This window comes from Drosophila bipectinata, chromosome 2L (assembly GCF_030179905.1).
Source record: "Drosophila bipectinata strain 14024-0381.07 chromosome 2L, DbipHiC1v2, whole genome shotgun sequence".
Classification (NCBI taxonomy): domain Eukaryota; kingdom Metazoa; phylum Arthropoda; class Insecta; order Diptera; family Drosophilidae; genus Drosophila; species Drosophila bipectinata.
Window position 1 is genome coordinate 14316304 of NC_091736.1, and position 15297 is coordinate 14331600.

Genomic DNA, 15297 nt, shown 5'->3' on the forward strand with positions numbered 1-15297 from the left:
TTTTTTTGTTGTTGTTGTTGTTGTTATTGTTGTTGCTGGGAGACTACCAGAGATGGAGAGCTCGTACGCTAACAACAGTTAGAAAACGTGGCTTTGGAACCTGTCTAAAAATAGCCACAACGAATGCAACCAAATACACGAATTATAAAGCCGAAGCTGAAGCCGAAGAAAAGCCGAATGAAAACGAAAATTCATCCGCCGGGTGCGCCGCCGCCACCGCCGCTTAAAAGACGAGTCTACCGGGTCTTCGTTTAAATCACCGAAGAATCGCAAAAAAAAAGCCCGACTTTGACTCTCACTCTCTGTGCTGCCGCTTCCAACCTAGCAGAGCTGTCGGCATCGCATCTTCGGGTTTTGTAGTCTTCTCCCGAGAGTAGATTTGTAATTTTTTTTTAAGTTTTTCTTTATTTTTTTTATTGTTGTTGTTGTTTACGAGCTGCAAAAGCCGGTGTCAATGGTAAAGTGCATTAATATTACCACTTTTCCTCCAGATGAAGGTGCCACAAAATGTTTGCCAAAATGATTTATTTTTTTTTCGCCTTTTTTTTGGGGGGCTCTGGGTTCAGGTAAGAGTGATCTTGTTTATGATGTGCCAGGTTGGCAGGATGATATTTTGTTGGCTAAAAAAAAACGCTAAAAAATAAAAAAAAACGTTAAGGGCCAGTTATTATAAAATTGGCTTGAGATTTGGTGTGAAATGGATTTGACAAGGAAATTGAAAGGGGGCCTGAAAATGCTATACTTTCATGCTGGCAGAGAGAAATAAGTTTTACAAAAATTATAAACCTGAGACTGAATATAATTAAAGGCTTTTATAATTTAGTAAATAAATTAAGTCGGAAATTTTAGTTAAAAGAAAGTTTTTGGAAAGAAAACCCTATTTAATTATTTAATGCATTTTTTAAATAAATTCTTTAAAACCCCCAACAAGAATATTTCTATCTATAAACTCTATTATCCCACATTTACTTTAAAATCAAGTACAGTAATTATTATAATTTTGCCAGAAAATTCGCGGAAAACGCACAGTTTTCTTTTGGGCCGCCCTTGCAGGATAACAGTTTCAACGAACACCCACATAAGAAACATTCTACAAAAACAGATTCCCTGAAATCTGGTGGATACTTCCGCGAATCTGCCCACACGGCGATATCCTGTGGAGTAAGTCCTGGTCGCTCCTCCGTGTGAAATGATATGCACAGAGATGCCCACACAGAAAAAAGAGGCGGGTTGGGGGCTGGGGCGACTAGTGGGCGGTATGCGGTTGTGCCAGTGGGAGGTGTGAGGTGAGACCACCGCTGAGCAGGTGGAAAAGGAAGAGAATAAATCTCAACAATGTGGAAAAGAGACGGCCAATGTCTGTTTTATGACGCAAATAATTTCCGTTTTCGTTTTCATTTTCCCTTTCGCTCGGGAAATGTCCTACTGCACTGTTTTCACCACAGAGGGGGAGGGGCGGAAGGGGAGCACGAAAGCAAAGCAATTTTCCGACGCAGGCGCTCTAACAACGACGTCATCGATTTTCCTCGCACGAGCTGACTTTATAGTTGTTGTTGCCATGGCTGCAATGACGTAATAGCCAGGCGGCTAAGCCAAAAAGGTAGGTCGTGTCCCGTTTCCTCCCGAATCCCGTCGCTGTGTCCCCCTCGCACACTGTCACTCTCACTCTCGCTCTCTCTCTCTCTCTCTCTCTCTGGCTTAGTGGCAAAAATAAAAACAAAAAATAAACTGAACCGAGAGCGAAGCAAACGGCGACGCCACAGCGCTGCTTTTGTGAGCACGGCGACGCTTTGAATATAGTCGCGTGTAACCGTAAAGATAAGTTCAGTCGCGTCACAGACGCCGCATTGTTAACAACTTTACCCAGCAGCCCAGCCAAGGCTCAATCGTACAAGAAACTAAATCCAAATATTCACAATTTTCCAAACTAAACAATTCTACATCATCTTCGCTAGCTCTTTCCCTCCAAACTAAAATAAAATAATAAAAAATTCTAATTAAATATCGCGTTCAGTATTAAATAAAAGAAATCCCCGAGTGTTAAACAATTGCAACAAGTTGTTGTTGCTTATTGATTCTATGCGGAAACGGAAGCCGGTTGACAACACTGCGTATGTGTAATATTTGTTCTCGACTTCGTCTGTGAGCCTTTTGAGAGACATAACAAGTAAAGATTATATATTTTTGTGGAAAATTCCGATTTTGGAAAACTTTTATGAGAAAATTATTTTGAGAAAAAACAAAAAGTAAGGATTTGTACCATCACGTGCTGAAGATAGAACAATAATAATAATTTTTGTGGTGCTCGCGAGTGAAAGTTGGTGCGTGTGCGTGTGTTTAAGTTTAAGAAACGTCCTTGTGCCTCCTACTACTACTACTACAACATCTATTTATATATATACACAAGAAATATATACTAGAACGTGCGTAAATCATTACGTCCTCAGTTTCGCTTACGTCCTTATTTCCTTTCTGCGCAAACTCCAAGCCGAAAATCCTGAAAAAAAATCGGAAAAAAAAACTTTCAGCAAGTTCAAGTCTAAGGACACACAACAACACAAAACAGCTGAGGCAAGGACATGCTAGGCGAAATGAAGCCTGATTATAGAAGCCATCATAGAAGTCACCAGGAAGGACACTCCACCGACCAGAACCATTAGAAAGGAAGAAAGCAAAAAACGAAAAGAATATTTCTATTGCCGCCGTGCTGGATCACAAGCGCCGTTCAGGGCGCCGAACAGGTGTGTTACCTGTCTTTGTGTTATAACTTTGTGTTGTGTGTCGTGTTGTGTTCTTTGTTTGCTTGACTGTCCTTCATATAGTATAAGAATATTATATTTTGGGTCTATAATGCGCGATCGCCTTGCCTCACTGATTGTGGTGAAGCAAGAAGGCGGCAACAATCATCGGGAGGCAATCGAACTGCTGCAGCCGGCCATCAAGTGTGAAGCTTCACTGCACTACGAGAGCAGTCTGTATCACGAGATCAATAACAATTCCTGCTATAGACCAAACCTAAACACACACCCACAAACACACCAGCCACTGCAACACCTGCCACACCACCAGCAGCCACATCTACAGCAGCAGCAACTCCAGCCACATTCATTGCCACCGCCCTTGCCACCATTGATTTATCCTTGCCGCAATCTCTTTCCCGACGGTTGCGATATCACTCACCTGGCCTGCTGCAGTTCCTCCATCGACTCCCCCACCAACCCCACCGGCAATCACACCGCATTTTTTGCCAATGGAAATACGTGTATGTATTTTTTCTTTTAATTTTTTTTATTTGCATATTTTTATTAGTGTTTTAAGTTGTTTTTTTATATATTTTTTTCGAGTTTTTCTTTCTAATTTGCTAATCACATACGTATACCCGGCGTATACGCAATATGTGGCGCCCATTGCCAAATCTCTCAAGAAGCGGCAGCATTCCGTTAACTGTTTACCGTTTGACGTTTGCCTAATCCGCCCGAGGGCTGGCCAAGACAAAAACAAGGGGGGCGTGGCTCGGGGGCCAGACAACGCACAATGACGACATAAATTTTTTTGCATGAAGTGTGCTTCCAGCGCATCATAAAAATTGTGAAAATTAAAAACAAAAAATAGATACAAAAATGTATATAAGAAAAAATATGTACAATTATGTTTGAAATGGTAGATGGGTTTTTGATTTTTTTGAAGGGGAATTAGTTAATTAGTTAGGGATGAGTTTTTATACTTTTTTCAAGTACAATTGTTAAAATAAAATCAATATTTTACTTTCATTTTAACTAAATAGCCTTTTTGTTAAACTTTATTTTGATTCTAATTACAAATATTATTTTGTATTTTTAATAATTAAAATTAAATTTAAATTTGATTAAAAAATTTAACTAAAAACCTCGTTTCTTTTAACAAAAAGCCTACCATTTCGACCTTAGTTACTGCATTATTGTGTGCAGAATTATGCATAATACCTGTGCGAGTGTGTATATTGGTCTTCTTCTCTGTCGACCTGTTGTTGCTTTTGTTGTTGTTTTATTGATATTTTGCTGTTGTTGTTGTTGGTGTACACATGTTTACCAGCGTCAGCAAAGCGGCGCAGTGGCAGCAGACGGCAGCGGACGCAGCCTGACGCAAAATGATTTATAAGCTGCACAATAAACACTGCAAATACCCATACCCAGACGCACACATGTACACACCTACCCATAAAGAAAGAAAAAAAACGAGGGAAACACACACATAGATACATAGATATACACTCTTTTATTTCTAGGGATACCCGCCAATGCATTTTTATTAATAACATTCAATAACAAAATAAAAACCCCATCGAATTAAGCACAAAACCGACTAAGAGGAAGATCGATGGTGGCATTGACATAGCCGTAAGCCGTTTTCTGTACAAAAAGGGGCCCAGAAGCATGCATGGGTGTTGTGGGAGAATCAGTCTCCAAGGGGGTAAGGCGGCATGGCAGGGTCCGTTTTAGTGAGCCCGGTTAATCGCTGCTGGTGTGGAATTGGTAACGGCTTGAAAGGCTTTGCCAATTCATTTGTTGTGGCCAAAATCGGTTACCGAGTTGTTAGCCGCTTCTTAAGCCGGCCAGTAGTTGGCCATTTAATACGGTGTGGTTAGTTTTATAACTAAAAGGTAGTTCGTTTTTCACCTAAACCTAATAGCAATAGGAATTAGCATAGGTTTCAGCGTTTAAGCTCTTTTTTTCCCCTGAGAACTAATCCCATTATTATTACCAAATAACCCCATCAACCCTTTAAAAATAGACGCTAAATAATGGCCAATTGGCGCCAAAAAACAAAGCCAAAATAACAATTTTCAGAACATATGACCAGGTGAGGTGCATACATTACGTATACGTAATACTCGGCCGAGAAGGAAACTACATATATGACGCCAGGGTGGCCATGAGCTTGAATCCAATACACTGTAGACAGTTTAACGGATTATATAGTATAGCCACCAAGTATATAGTATTCCAGGGCACGAGTGCAGAAAACGTCATCAAAATTAGCCAACCATTCCTGAGATGACGAAATTTTATTTTTGTTTTTAAAATGCAACTGCGTCAGTTGCCTCTTCGCGCTCTCTCGCTGTCTATATATATCATAATTAGATCAGAATATCTGAATATGTTATATTATTTATTATTATTTTTGTTTTTGTAGTTTTTTTTTGTCTTATTGGCCACGTGCTAATGACGCTATTGCAGTTTGAGAGCAAAGCAGATGAGTTGGCCAAAATGCTTTTAAAATAATCGCTAGTCATCCTCTGAGCATTTATTTATTTCTTTTAGTCTTTTTTGGTTATTTTTTTGGCTTTGTTTTTATTTTTTATACACTGTAGGGCGTGTGAAAATATTGTTTCTACTTCCCCTTTTACTCTTTCATTTGATTTGATTGCTCATACGCCCCGTTGCCCGTTGAACATGGCAACATCTCCTGGGCGTAGCCAATTGCATTTCAACATGGCCCAAAGCGAATATAAGACATTCGTCTTAACCACATACTGTATAAAGTTGTTTAATGCAGTTTTTTTTCTATCCTTTTTTTGATAAACTTTCCTGACTGACTGACTGAATGATCATTATGATCGTCGGCAGTGTTTCCCTCTCTGATTAAACTAACAGCAAAATGAGCTTGATAAATGATGCAAAAATATAAAATACTCACATATCTATGACAACCGAAAAAGATACATATACCTGGTACAGCCTAGGCTACTCCTATTGTATAGCTATTCACGATCCGTCGGGTGCGTTGTGAGTTATCTCCGAGGCAGCTGTCGGGATGGCCATTGTTGATTGTTGCCGCTTTTGGCCATTGCTCATGGAGATACCCTATACTCTATACCCAAAAAAAATAAATAAAAATAAAAATATAATTCCCCCTCGTCTATGGTATCTTAACTCTATCTCAAAACTCCGACGGCTGCCAAGACCAGTAGTCGCCATCCAAGAGTTTCTTTGTTTTTGTGTTTTTACGTAAAATATATATACATTTTTGGCTGCACGTTGCTCAGAGGCACAGGTGTATACAAAGGCGTTAGCTTTGTAGCCTACTAACATGGTTAGGATGTAAACATTTTTCCATGTCCAACAAATCATTGTTCTTGGGGCTTGTAATGATCAATTGGATGGGTGTTTATTATTATAAGAATATAACTTCCAATGCTTCTTTTTTTGAGCCTTTACTAACACAACTTTTGAAATACGTCAGCAATTTACTTAAATATACTTATCCCCATTTCGTTGCCATAATTTTAAACAAATACTTCTTAGCTTTTCTCTTTATGGGCTTAACTCACTCTAATCTTAATCTTAAAACCCATCTCCAACCTATCTCAACATACACTTGAAATCATCTTGTCTGGCCGTTTTGTTGCCCATTTTCGCACTATGCGAATAACTAAAGACCACAAAAAAGTGAATTTGTTAATTTGTGTTTTTTTGTGTTTGGGGATTTTTTATTTATTTTTGTCTAGAGACCCGCGTCTGGACAGATGGATGGATGGATAGAGGAAACTCTTGAGATATTAGCGTCTCTGGGGGACTGCTCTGCGACTGCTTAATTATTTGTGTTGATTTATGCGAATTTTATAACGAAATGTAGAGTCAGGGGTGTTGCCATTATTGTCTTCTTCGCTGATCGATGGCCGAGTCATCAGCAAGCCACAGACTATAGTCCATGGACCAGCATTAGTTCCAGTTCCCCCTCGTTTTCGAATTTTTTTTTATCAAGACAATACAAATCAAGGGGCTAGCCCACCTCAATTACGTAATAATTATGGTTTGCCTGGATTAATTGTATTTATTATATTGATTGTGAGCATGTTTCGTTATTAATCGACTTGTATTCGTTCAATCACTGTGCTACTCTTCAATTGGTTCACACGATCCCATCTACAAAAAAAAACATTAAAAAATAAAAGTAAAAATAAATACGGAAAGCGTAAATTCCTTGCAAACTGTTTTCTCTTCTGCTTCGGCTTCTGCATTGTTCAAATTATTTCTAATTTCGTTTGTTTTATTTTAAATTTAAACAATTGCCGCGTAATTAGCCAGCTTCTTTTTATTTATTTCCAACATGTCTCAGACCCCCTTTTCACTTTTCACTTCGATTTTGTCAACAGGTCGATGCCCAATTCGAAGGTATTTCTATCTAAAATCGGGAATAGAACTCGTCGCAGGTCATCGAAATTATTTCAAGTCTCTTTCCGCATTGTTTGTGTTTAATTGAGGGATTTTTTAATAGGTTTTGGATTCTTCTTTCTATAAAGGTTTGGTGTAGGATTTTGAAAAAGTTTTTAATAAGAGTGTTTTTTCAGCCTAAGGTATTGACTTCTTTGAAAAGTGGTTCTTTGGAACATATTGTTTTATAACAAATTTATAGGAATATATAATTTAAATATTTTTAGGTATTTCCTAGTCGATTTCCTGCATTTTTTGTGCAACATTCTTCAGCCACGTTTGTTTTGATTTCGATTTCTTAGCAATTTCCTTTCCCTTTTGGGGGCAATGGCCACAAATCACGAGGCGTTTGAGGATGTCACACCAGTGGCATCCAACAAGAACATGTAGACAGTCAGCCAAGTTAGGCTAAGCATCACCAGCACCACAACCACCACCACCAGCACCACCACCATCATCATTATCATCCGAAAATCAGCGGTATATGGGGGAATGCATTGGCAAGGCGTCGCCAGAGTTCATCCAACATTGGACATCGGACAGCAGGTTTTTCCTTTAGACAAAGTTTTTCCTACCAACCGCCCACCCTTCCCTCTTCCACTCCCCTCTGCTAGCTGTTTCTGATATTTTGGTTACTTTGTTGTTGTTTGTTGGACAATTTCGAGTGGCAGGCTGCTGGCGGCATACTCGCATATGTAAACCTTAATTTGAAACTGATTGGATTGCCTGGCCGTTGGCCTCTTGTATGTGTTTTTCTTGTGAATTTTTTGGTTATTTCTTAATTTTGCCATGCACTTGATGAGCTTGATGGCTTTGATTTGATTTTTGAGGTTTTTCGTTAGAGATTTCCGTTTAATTGCCTTGAATCCGTTCGTCTTCAAACTCAGAAGTTTTAAGCAATTTGTAAAAGTTAGCTAATGATGCATCGACTAATTCCTATTTGAAATGCATATAAAAGATTTTACAATGCAGTGTTAATATTTTGTAACACCACTTATACCATCTCTATAAAAAAAAATGTAAAACCATTCAAATCATTCAGGCTGTAATTAAATGCAACTAAAAAACATTACACAACTCTTGACAAATTTCAGCGAGAACAGGCCCGGCCATAAATTCCAATCAAAACAAGAAAATTCCAAAAACACGTTAAGAATTATAACCAAAAAGAAAAATCGGCACAAAAAAGATGAACATCAACCAAGAAAATTTATTGTCCATAATGTTTGCTTGGTTAATTTTATTATTTTAATTATTTCGCTGTTTGGATTTCCTATGCCAGCTCTGCCATCTTGCCACCTCGCCACCTTGACGAATGTGTTCGCACTGTTGTGTAAAAATAAAAAATTATAAAAAAAAGATGCCGTTAAAAAAAAAACCTTAAAAAAGAAGCTGCAGTTAACAAGTTTTTCCTCCCCCCAACCTCCTTTCCTTGTGCGTGTTTATGTGTATTTTGGTGTTGTAATCAAAGAAAAAATTGTTTGCTAATAGTTTGAGTTGCTTCTGGCTGGATTTGGTCTTTGGGCTTAGAAGATTCGTCTAACTGGCCGGTTCTTGTCTAAGAGGAAAAGCAACTACTAACGAGAAAGAAATAAAATAAATTACAAGATCTTTTACAAATTTTCGTTGCCTTCTATCTAAATGAGGTTTGTGGTTTTTACTTTTAAATTTCCAAGGACTATTTAATTTATTTTCAAATGATTTTTATTCTTAAATAATTATCATTTCAGTTAATGGTTAAGACTGGAATCAACAGAAAACTAATTGCATATTTAAGTAGGCTCTAAAAGCCTTCATAAACTGAAACTTATTAAAGTAGCTAGTTTTCAAATACTTACCACGAAAACCCAAAAGTGCATTTAAAATTCGTAGTATTATTTTGCCATTAAATTCCTTGTGATTTCGACCACATTGTCAATTGGCTTGTTTATTTCATGTTTTGGCGCGTAACTTGTTTGCTAGCATGTTGCATGTGCTGTTTGGCGCTCTTGAGGATTGTGGCATGAAGCTGTGGCATCTTCTTTTGATTGGCAGCTTGGACGGCCCACAGAAAGACAGACCAGGCTCACGAGGTGTTTAAGCCTGCTGGCTCTGCTGGCTTAAAGCTGAAACTGTGAAAAAAACAACGCCCTTTTGGGCCACAAACTATTTTTAAGCTGGCACTGCAAATCCAACAAAAATAAAAATCAGGCAGGGAAAAATCGAAGCCCAGCAGGAAAAAGTTTCTCCTTACCGTTTTTGATGGCGTAATCGTCATTTAGCCAAAAATGAGTATAACAAGATACACCCCCTGGAAGGCCTGCAACAAAAAACACATTGACGCGTTGTGACGTCATTGTGGATACAGGACTCTAGGTCGGGGTCGTCATTCTGTCGCCCTCTTTCTCTGTCTTTCTACCCATCAGCTGGGAATTAAAAGCTGAAGCCACCCAACACCACCACCCACTTTGTTTGCCCGGAGAGTGCCTCATGACTCTCACGTGGCGTAAGTTGCCCCAAGGTCGTTTGAGGTTCGCTCTGCTTTTCTCCCTTTCTTGTTGTTGTGTTGGCCCCCCCATGATGATTTCACACTTGTAGATACCAAATGGAATACACCTCCCCTTCTTCCTTCTTTTGGAGGTGGCCACCACTGCGGATGGTTGATATAACACGCCCTCTTTTAGCACAAAACTTTGAGTTTGGTTATTTTACGGCTGGGACTTTTGCTCGACGACCTTGAGAAGTGTTGGCTAAATTTAAGCAAGATAGTTAGTAGTTTAAATAGGAGAAAGAAATCGTTTAGAAAGGCAGTTTTAAAGCAGATTTGAAAATACATAGTTTAATATTTTAGCCAGGAACTAGTTTTTAGGAAATACTTTTAAACTTTATTCTTTCATTTAAAGAACCTGCCAATCCCAATCGCTTGAAGATAAATTTCTTAACATAAAACTCTCTTAGAAACCTAAAAAGAAATCCTTATCCTACTTATAACCAATCAATATTTAATGAGAACCCAGCCAAGCTTAGCTGTAACCAATAATTCATAGCTTAATCAAAAAAGTAGACTGCCTCTTGTGGGGGAAATGCGTCAAAGAACCGTCTTGCGTCTCTTGAGACATGCAACATACAAAATAAAAACAAAAACAAACACAAGAAAAAGTGAGAAAAAACAACTAAATAGAAAGACATGCAATTATACAACTCACAAAAAAACAAAAAACATTTCAGACTTGGGGGGCTCGTGCCAAAGTCATATAATTAAAGACCAAAAACACTCACGGAGTTAACACAAATCAAAGCCAGGCCAGACCACGCCAACAGACACATGTATAAACTGTACATATATGATGTCCTAGGTATATAACTACATATGTATATACACACGTGTTTTTTTTTTTGTGTGGCACGCACTTGAAACTGATGACGTCCTTGGCTTTGGACTGCGGCTGCACTCGACTTGGGGTTCACAGCGGATCGATAAAGCCACGCAGGACTATTCGTGGCTCTTGGCTGTTGCCAAGACCCAAATAGAACTGATGACGTCAAGACGGAAGCGAGACAAAAGCACGAGCTTCAAAGAACGACGTCGCACGCCGTCTCACTTGGCGTATGCGTAATATTAAGTATACCACGTGTGGGAGTACAGCCAAAAGGAAACATAAACAAAACTTTTTGTCCAGCAATTAAATAGCCAATTAAATGCTCCATGAACATTGATCCGATGTTGGTTTTCAGTAGCTTGGCAATTACTAGAAAAAAAATATAAAAAAATCTTTGGATGCAAGTTGCCGGTGAGGAGGCTAAGATGGCATCGCAATCAGCCTCATCAAGATTGGCTTAATTGAAGCACCGACAGCGAGCATGTCTCATTACCAAGTCAAACACAAGACACACAGACGGAGTCGCTGGGTTTCTTCAAAGAGAGGTGGATGTGTGACAAGATTGTCAAATAGCAGCCACCAGTGACATCAAGCATTCAATGCAAAACGCGTTCTTCAGTCATACAAACAAATACAACGAGTATCTGTCTCTCTCTTCTATTTCACGTTTTTTTTTTGTTATTTGGGTTATAAAATACATCTTTAAATTTCCATAATTCGAATTTAGCCGGTTTTTGCATTTTTCAGACTACTTGTTTGCCTCTTCTCTCCTTTTTTTGGGTTGAGCTTGGTGCCATAAATTTGTTGCTAAAATTCAGAACACTGCAATTAAAATAACGGACTCGAAGTGGCTAACGCAACCCCAGAGAGTTGGCCAACACAAAAGTGTATAAGCTAATCTGCATTTTGTTCTCCGACAAATTTTTTTTTATTATTTCCAATTTTATAATCAAGAAAACTGAATTTAAACTAGTATGTATATTTGCGTTTGAATTCATAAATTCTGGGCGCGCATTTCCTGACTTTAAAATGTTTGAGATACATTTTTATATAAGCTAATATAAAAACTGAATCGTGATTCAAACATTTGACTGACCTTGAGAAATTATTGTCTCTGCTGTTTGTTAGAACACAAAGAATAGAATTTTCGTTTTATTTTATTATTCTCTTGCGTTTTTTTCACTTTTATGATCTTAGCTTTCGCCTTTGTGATGAAAATGAGCCAATGAGCTAATCAAATATGTTTCATCCAAAACCCAAAGATATGCAACCTGCAGCTGGAGTATAACAAGTTTTTTATAATTTTAAATTGTTATATATGACCATAGATTTCTTTTATGATTACTCGTTTCTTTTCCCCCCTTTTTTGGGAGCTTGTCAGGCATAACTAATGGGGAGTTGTGTGATAAATGCAATTATAAATGAATCGATTAGCAGAGAACACGTCCACGGGAAGCTATTCTAAAGATTTTGAGACGATAAACTCTGAAGATATATGGTCTTGGCTGCTTATACACTTGCAAGAGGTATTATAATTATATAGCCTCCACAGGGGGTTAACACATTCATTTTAGCAAAGGTACTCCAGAAATTGTGATAAACACTTTTTAAAAATATATGTTTCTAAGTTTTGATGCAAATCGCTGGGGACCATATTGTGGCTCCATGCATTCTTGCACACTTTTCAAGAGGACCCACCAGAAAATTTGACAAAAAATCTGAAAAATAATTCGTTCTTGGATTTTGATGCAGATTGAAAGAGAATCGATCCACAAATCGTTTAAGATATTCCATTTAAGAATCGGATAAGAATTGACAAAGTCCCCCAGCCATCGCTGGGGACCATATTGTGGCTCCATGCTTTCTTGCACCAGAGTGCAAGAAAATTTGACAAAAAATCTTAAAAATAATTTTTTCTGCGATTTTAATGCAGATTGAAAGAGACTCGATTCACAAATCGTTTTAGGTATTCCGTTCAAGAATCGGATAATAATTGATAAAGATATGGCCATCGCTGGGGACCATATTGTGGCTCCATGCATTCTTGCACACTTTTGAAGGGGACCATCCAGAAAATTTGACAACAAATCTTAAAAATAATTCGTTGTGGGATTTTGATGCAGATTGAAAGAGAATCGATCCACAAATCGTTTAAGGTATTCCTCCCAAAAATCTGCTAAATTGTATTGAAGATATTGCTTTCGTTGAAGTCATATTGTGGTTCAACCTTAAATTCTTGATTTAATCGACTCCTACTACGTCTTCTTTTTTGCTGAGTACAATTGTTTTTCAGACAAATAGGTATGCAGAAATATGTACGAATGGGATATCAAGTAACATGTTTTGAATACTTTTCTGAATAGAAGACACTTCTTGTTCATTAACATCACATAAAAGCATTTTTATTTATTTTGCTTGTCACACCTTGCAAGCAAATGCAAAGCCAGACATTATGAGTAAATTACAATCTGATTCTCAGAACAGGATCTAAATATTGTGTGTGTGATTTCTGCGGCGCCCCCAAGCGTAATCTCCACCTCCATTAAGCGGTAAATTTATTGGCTACTAAGAGAATATACATTTAGTCATTCTGCCCGATGAATCTCCACATTAATTCAGCCTGGATCTCTATATTTGTATCTTCGCTTTTATGATCCTAGCAGCTCATTTGGTGTCTCGACTAACTGTTTGGTGGATCATAAAAATGTTTAATTATTTTTGCGTTATATTCATCATAATAATGAATTTAATTAGTGGCTTTTAAAAAACAAATTAACAGTAAATAAAAAAATTAAGCATTATTTTTTTTTAATTTGATTGCATTTTTAGAGAGGGATTCTGTATAAAACCCCCTTATCTAAGCCCCTGACATGGTCGTTTATCCAAATGCCCGCATTGTGTTCTAGTTACCTGATGGGGGCACCCACCATCATCTCCATTTGCAACTTCAACTTACCGTCTCCCCGCCAAGTCCCCAGGCATCTTCGTGATTGCAAAACTAAGCCATAAGCCGCACTAAGCGGACACTGGCCTTGAAAATCTAATATTCTCATTCTCATATATACTCAATTAAAGCCGCTGCCAGTTAAGACCAAGAAGTAGAAATACGGCTCTTAGTTACATTTTGCAGATGCTTAAAAGCCGTCAACGAACTCGATTGCGATGTGCCAGACAGCAAATAAAATTTAAACATACCCATACAGAAAATCCAGCCATTACACAGGTACCATGTGCATATGTATCTTTGTATCTGAAAATGACTTGAAAGTTCTCAGACTCTAACTGACCAAATGGCAGTGATGTTCCAGCTGCAGCTCCACTTGGTATCTCTGGCCGAAGAAGCCTTCACTTTTGTGGCTAACTTGGCTTACAAAAAAAAAAACCCCAAACGTTTCCCTAAGGTATTGTTCTAGCCAAGCGATTCATCCTCCTCGTTGTCACATTTATTTTGCAATCGTTTTAATTAACTCTCTTCAGAAATAATAATACGCAGCTAAATACGTTCATTTGGTAGCTAAATAATTGTCGTGACTACAGGTTTTGGCTTAAATTATGGCACTATTAAATTCCGACTTGTGACAAATCAGCGCATTCGAAATGCAGAGCAAATCTCATTAATCGATTAACGATATGACATTTATGTATTAAGAGCTGATAAAACCGTATCCATGAAATATTTGATTTTAATTCGAAATATATTTATGGATTTTTGGTGACTTTATTGTTGTAGAAATATGGGAGGATTATTAGAAAAATCACTTACAAGTTGAGGAGTTTTTTACAATTTCCTAACCTTACTATATTACCGCTCCTTAATTTAATTAAATAATAAAAAAAATCCTTTGAGTCACTGTCAAATCAGAAGCCTTGAACCACAAATAAACAAAATAAACACAAAAAAAAATTGGTAACAAGCTAACCTAAACAAACTAAAGCAAACAATATCGAAAGACAAAGGCTAAGACAAATAGCAGATCCGAAACGCGCCCAGTTTCTTTGGGATTTTTCGCTTTGGATATTCAATTTGTTTAGACCTCTTTGGCTTTTTGGCTGGAACTTGGCTGACTTGCCCAGTTAACTGTTAACGGTCTAAACGTAAACGGTCTTCTGGCTCGATCACAATTGGATAATGAATGATGCTTTGAACTGTGGCAAATTCTTTTGTCTCGTTGCCCCGCTGCCTTTAACATTGAACTTTTCGCCAGCTTCACTTGGAGTTTCAGTTCCAGAGAGCACCAGCAGCAGCCGCAGATACAGATACAGATACAGATTCCGATATTCCAAGATACACTTCGATTCCCACAGCACTGAATGATTTATGGCCAAGATAGAAATACGTGTGTAAATTGAGAGAAATAGCCGTGCCGTTTTCGATTGCGGATCTAACGGATGAAACAAGAACCTTGTTATGCATTTAACACGCCATCAGAAAGAGGGGAAAAATCTTTAACTTAATACAATAAAAATAAAATGCTTTGAATTATGGGGCAAGTTTGTATATTAATATTTTTTATTTCCCCCCAACCCATTCCCATGTCAGTGTGTGAGTTTCCAATCCAATCAGCATAATCGGTGAGTCGATGGATCGGTGAATCGTTAGATGGTTGATCGTCAAATCGTCACAAACAGCCATCACTTGCCGGCAATTGTGCATCGATCAAGCGACACCGATTCCGACCTTGTGCATCAATCCGAGATCTCAGCCAAAGAAATGCGTACAAAAAATGCTATACATTTTTTTTCCA

The 15297-nt window shown here is 38.0% G+C and overlaps 1 protein-coding gene across 1 annotated transcript in view; it reads left to right on the plus strand.

The window, feature by feature from the left end:
• The first annotated feature begins 3194 nt into the window (after nt 1-3194).
• Hr38 (Hormone receptor-like in 38) overlaps nt 3195-15297 on the plus strand; it is a 29829-nt gene continuing 17726 nt past the window's right edge. The window contains exon 1 of the mRNA XM_017241876.3: nt 3195-3262. The gene's annotated coding sequence lies outside the window, so the exon portion shown is untranslated. The remainder of the gene's footprint in view (nt 3263-15297) is intronic.